This window comes from Puma concolor, chromosome C2 (assembly GCF_028749965.1).
Source record: "Puma concolor isolate L17-30 chromosome C2, mPumCon1.1.hap2, whole genome shotgun sequence".
Classification (NCBI taxonomy): Eukaryota; Metazoa; Chordata; class Mammalia; order Carnivora; family Felidae; genus Puma; species Puma concolor.
In genome coordinates, this window is record NC_141675.1 from 150,525,767 (window position 1) to 150,531,730 (window position 5,964).

The window sequence follows — 5,964 nt, forward strand, 5'->3', positions numbered from 1 at the left end:
ATTGAATTTGGAGCAAAAATGATCATTCAAATTAGTGGGAAAATAATGTATTACCCAACAAATCGTGTTGGGGCAACTAAGTAACTCCCTGAAAAAGAGTATTCCTCCCTTATAGAGGCCAGAATAATGAACAAAAATTAAATCATAAAAGCACTAGGCGAAAGCACAGAAAAATATTATAGGCTCAAAATGGAAAGCCATTCCAACTATGATATAAAACCCCCAAAAAAACACAAATTAGTCAATCCAGCTCTGTAAAAGCATGTTTTGATTTGTTCCTCTCCCCAAATAAACATAACAAACAAAATCAAAATACAAAGAACAGATAGGAAAATACTTACAACTCTTAATGTAAAGAACTAATTAATATATAAAAAGTTTTTTTTTAAATCAATATTAAAAACTTCATTATAGGGGCGCCTGGGTGGCGCAGTCGGTTAAGCGTCCGACTTCAGCCAGGTCACGATCTCGCGGTCCGTGAGTTCGAGCCCCGCGTCAGGCTCTGGGCTGGTGGCTCGGAGCCTGGAGCCTGTTTCCGATGCTGTGTCTCCCTCTCTCTCTGCCCCTCCCCCGTTCATGCTGTGTCTCTCTCTGTCCCAAAAATAAATAAATGTTGAAAAAAAAAACAAAAAAACAAAACAAAAAAAAAACTTCATTATAAATGGTTAGATGCTAGCAAAAATCTATGGAAAATAAAATAGAATGGCTTTTAATCATGTACAAAGTTTCTCAATTATACTCATACTAAGAAAGAGACGAGTGAAGACTTCAAGAAAATACTGTATTTCACCTATCAGGTTAGCAAAGATCAAAAAGTTGATGACACACTATGTTGTGGGAAAACGAACACTGTCATCCATTCGCGGTTGGAGTGTAAGTTGGTAAACGTCTATGGAAGTCAATCAAAATACAGCAGTTTGACCCAGCGATTCCATCCCCGTGCATTTCTCATGCAGAGAGAATTTAAAGTTCCTGTACTCCAAAGTCAAGAAAGAAAAACAGTGACTCTTCTGTGGCCATAGTCCCAAGGCACAAACAAGTCACCATGTCAACCTTTCTCAGAGCCATCCCAATGGATCAGTGACAATCCGCTTCACTTCTGGCACTTCCTGAAGCCAGCCATAAGAACAGACACACAAAACTGCCAAGGTTCCGCAGCTAAGGGTCACCTAATCCCTCAGAACTACCTCTCCAGAAAGTCTGTCAGTCCCAGGAGTCAGTGCTTCCCCACCCTATACCAGATCAGCTTGTGCTTTGTTTGGCTAGAACGTGCACTACGCACGCTCTCTTCCCCTGTGTAACAAGCGATAAAGTCAGCTTTTGACTCAACAAATCGCTGCTTAATATAGAAACAGATGATAGACACTGAAAATAGTTTAAGAAGTCCAGTAAATTAGAAACCCAGAAACACCAGATGTCTCCTTGAAAGGGAAATAGTTGTCATGGGGCAAGGGACAGAGGAAGAGATACATACATTTCACTGAATAGCTTTTTAGTGCTTTTTAAGTTTGGCATGTATTACACTATTAAAGGATAAGCTCTTTAAAGTCCGAATTTCAAACTGGATGTGTAACATGACAAGAAAGCATACGAAATTGATAGCAAACAGTGACAATTGTGGTTATTTCTAAATAATTGGCGGATAGTGTTTTAAGTATCTTTTGCTCTAAATATTCCATAATTTTGTGACATAACTTGTAATTCTAAATTGCAACTCTTTATAAATGTCCTTCTAGGGATCACCCAAAAATACAACAAATGCCATTATTGCATTGTAAGTTGGCAAAGAACAACAACAACAACAAAATGGGAGTGACATAAATAGAACCTTACTTATGAGGAGAAACAACCAGGGGAAAAAACGAAAACAGAAACTAGAGAAGTCCAAGTATATCGCAGGAGCAAAACGGACAGAGTGAGATCGTATGATATCAAGTCTTCAAAGAAAAGTGCAAAGGCTCAGTGGAGACTTGGAGCTCCAGATCCAACACCCCCTGATATATGATAACCAAGAAGCACAGTACAAAGCTTAACATATATGCATTAGTCATCTATTTCTTTTTAAAGTAAACTTGACCAAGAGAAGACAAACACTCCGATTAATTTTCAATGGGTACTATTCTTCCCTTGATACGCTACAAATACTGAGAAGGACCCAGAACATAGACTTCCAGAAGACACGGTCTGCCTGCAGAACCATCATTACTCATCAGAAATAATGTCTGCCCACCTCAGACCTGGTGAGTCCATCAAGAACTTTAAAAGGAACATCTTAATTTCCTTACCACACTGGACAATGTGATCTTGGGATCCAGAAGGCAGGTTTTGCTTGTTTCTTTCACCAGATGACTCTGTAAAGGGGGCAGGGGGGTGGTGAAACAAATAATTTTTTAAAATGTTGCTTAAAGTCTTTCCTTACCTGTTGGCTAGGGGATAAAGGAGTATATTAAAATGTCCCAACTATCAAATGGAGAACTATTTTCATCAATCATTTAATATTGGCATATTACTCAGACTGGGCTGATTGATAATTTAGGCTGGTTGCAGATAACCATTAATGCTAAAGAAACTCATACATACATTTTATTATTCTATTCCTTAATACAATTTTACCTAGTCCCCCTATGCCATTTTCATTTCTGGCCTTGAAATATTTCACTTGGGTAACCTTGGGTATGGGAAAACCTACAAGTTTTCTTTCACAGTTGTTCATTTTAATTGATATCTTTGCCCATAAACCTTGACAAGCAAGACATTTGAAAGATCTGATAATTTAACTGATCCAAAAAAAAAAAAAATTAAACCCTCCCACGAAAAAAGAATTGTCACTTTTAAAATGAGAAAAAAGGGCGAATTTTCCAACTTACTCATATTTCTTTCCATGTTACAAAAAAAAATCACTGAAAGGATCACTTCTCTCCGGACTCATTCATTCAGTTTTAGAATAATATCAGTCTCGTCTCACTTACAGTTTTTAGAGTTTTCTCCAAATGCCTTCATCAGGCAATCTGGCCATATCTATTACAATTAAAAACGCGTATACCCCAATGCCATTTCTGGGAATCTGTAAAAGCACAATGGTCCTCATTGCAGCACTGCTTTTAGGAGCCAAGAACTGGGAGCCACGTTCTTATCCATTGATAGAAGAATGGTGGCACAGGGCTACGGGACAGTGTGATGTCCGGAGACATGTTTTGGTTGTCAACACTGGGGAAAGGATGTCGCTACAAGCCGCTCAACATCCTGTAGGGCAACAGACAGCCACCCAACAAAGGCGTACCCTCCTGTATGTGAAGATTATATCAGTTCATATTGGAATTATGTAAGTATGGAAAGCATAGGGAAACTTGCATGCTAGGTTGTCAGGGCAGTGCATTTTAACAGAGCTGGGAGCACGGAGGAGTGGGAGATGGTAATGGAGGAGACGGGGTGTGGCTTCAGATACCCTTGGCAAGACCAGCATCCCAATGGTATCGATTTTCTTTATTTTTTTAAGTTTATTTATTGAGAGAGAGAGAGAGAGAAAGAGTGCATGTGGGTGAGGGGCAGAGAGAGGGAGAGGGAGAATCCCAAGCAGGCTCCGCGCTGTCAGCGCGGAGCCCAGGGTGGGGCTCGATCCCAGGAAACTGAGATCATGACCTGAGCCTAAATCAAGAGTCGGATCTTCAACCCATTGAGCCACCCAAGCGTCCCTAGCATCTGTTTTCTGATGCTTATATGAAAGGAAGAAAAAGTGCCACCTTCAAACCATCTCTGCCATGTTGATTAGTGTTCCTTAGACACAGTTAAATAGAGGCATAACTTCAAAACCTCACTGAGACCACGCTCTTCACAGATGACAGAAAAATAAACCCAGCTGCAAAGAAGATCCCAACTTAAAGGGCATCGAGACTAGGGAAATGATAAATTCCATCAGCATGGCCTCTGACAAATTACTGTGCCATATCACTTGGATTCCCATGAATAATCTTGTCAGTCCCAATTAATTTGAATCAACCGCACCCTCTTCATATCAATAGCTTGGTATTTTTATTACACAATGGGGAATTCAATTTAAAATAGAGCAGGATCACCAAAAATATGACAAGTGACTCATTCACTTTGTATCGATGTGAGTTTGGTTGTTTTTGCCGTTCTTTCCCTGTGGTTAGCATTTCAACTTCTATCCTGCTGGCAAATACCCATCAAAAGGGGTATTCTGTACAATGCCACAGGTGAACCACGCTGAGTCAAGGCCTTTTTGGATTAAGAAACTGTAATTCTTGGGTTGTCTGGGTGGCTCAGTTGGCTAAGCGTCCAACTTTAGCTCAGGTCACGATCTCACGGTTCGTGAGGTCGAGCCCCGCATCGAACTCTGTGCTGACAGCTCAGAGCCTGGAGCCTGCTTCAGATTCTGTGTCTTCCTCTCTCTGCTCTTCTCTCTGCTTGCGCTCTGTCTCCCTCTTTCTCTCTCTCTCAAAAATAAACATTAAAAAACAAACAAACCAGGAACTCTTGTTATCTGTCCTAAACTCTTAATCTTTAGGTCTTCTATGCAGACTTCTGCAACGGCATAAAGCAATGGTACACTCTGAGTAAGCCCCTGTCCCATGAAAGCCCCTCTGCTGTCTATGTATGGCCCCCCGTGTTACTGCCTGAATGGAAGGTTCCAGAGCACACCGTGAAGTCAATGCTGCTACAGTAGATGCAGCAAAAACTTGAGAAAACTACCCCTCTGCCACATGTCACATGCCTGGTTACTGTGCACACAGAGAGCACCAGGAAGGTGAGGAGACCACATGGGGAAGGGAATGGACTCCTCCTACAAGAGTTCCCCTCATCTTTGTTCCAAGACCCTCAGTAGATGACTGAAACTTCAGATAGTACCTAACCATACATATATACTATGGTTTTTTCCATACATACATACCTGTGATAAAGTTTAATTTATAAATTAGGCACAAAAGGGGCGCCTGAGTGGCTCTGTCAGTTGACCATCCTACTTGGACTCAGGTCATGATCTCATGGTTTGTGGGTTTGAGCCCCATGTCAGGCTCCATGCTGACAGCTCAGAGCCTGGAGCCTGTTTCGGATTCTGCATCTCCCTCACTCTCTGCCCCTTCCCTGCTCTCTCTCTCTCTCTCTCAAAAATAAATAAACATTAAAAAATTAGGCACAGAAAAGATTAATCACAATCACTGATAATAAAATAGGACAATTACAACAGTATTCTGCAGTGAAAGTTATGTGAATGTGGTCTCTCTCTCTCTCTCTCTCTCTCAAAATATCTTATTGCACTGTCCTCACCCTTCCTCTTGTGATGATGCGAGATGAGGAAATGCCTCCATGATGAGATGAAGTGAGGTGAGTGACGCAGGCACTGTGACATAGCTTAGTCTACCTCTGACCTTCTGAAATACATCAGAAGCAGGATCGTCCACTTCCAGAAGGGTTGACCGTGGGGAACTGAAACCAGGCAAGGCCACACCGCAGGAAAAGGGGAATACCGTATTCATCTGAAAAGCATCTTTTGTCGTCCTATTTCTAACTCTCCCCGGACTCTGGAGCTTTGATTCCATTTCACACCGCTCCTCCCTCAGTGTCTGTGCAGTCGGGCCCCGCCCATCTTGCGCCTTCCCTGGGTGCCCAGAGCTGCCCTTCCTGTCTGCTACCCCCATCTCCACCTTCTCTCTCCTGGCCAGGCCCTTTTATGTGCACTGTTCGTTCTCTAATGTCCCACGACTGACTAGACTACACCCACAGCCTTTGATGCTCACTCTGTCCTGTGTTGCAAGGTGCATTTTCCCTTTCTTGTCAATGTCACAAAGCCTAGAGCCCGCACCTTGGAGCCAGCAGGCTCTCGCTCCCCTGCCAAGCGGTCCGGTGGTGGGTCTTGCCAGGCTGGCATCCACATGGGAATGGCAGCAGACACAGACATAGCCAGCACCCGTTTACCCCCCAATACCAGTCCTCAGGGACTGATGC

General features: G+C 42.5%; 1 long non-coding RNA gene across 1 annotated transcript in view; it reads right to left on the reverse strand.

The window, feature by feature from the left end:
- Nucleotides 1–2,099: 2,099 nt before the first annotated feature.
- LOC147577608 (uncharacterized) overlaps nucleotides 2,100–5,964 on the reverse strand; it is a 15,870-nt gene continuing 12,005 nt past the window's right edge. Inside the window, exon 3 of the long non-coding RNA XR_015255872.1 lies at nucleotides 2,100–2,351. This is a non-coding gene — a long non-coding RNA (uncharacterized LOC147577608). The remainder of the gene's footprint in view (nucleotides 2,352–5,964) is intronic.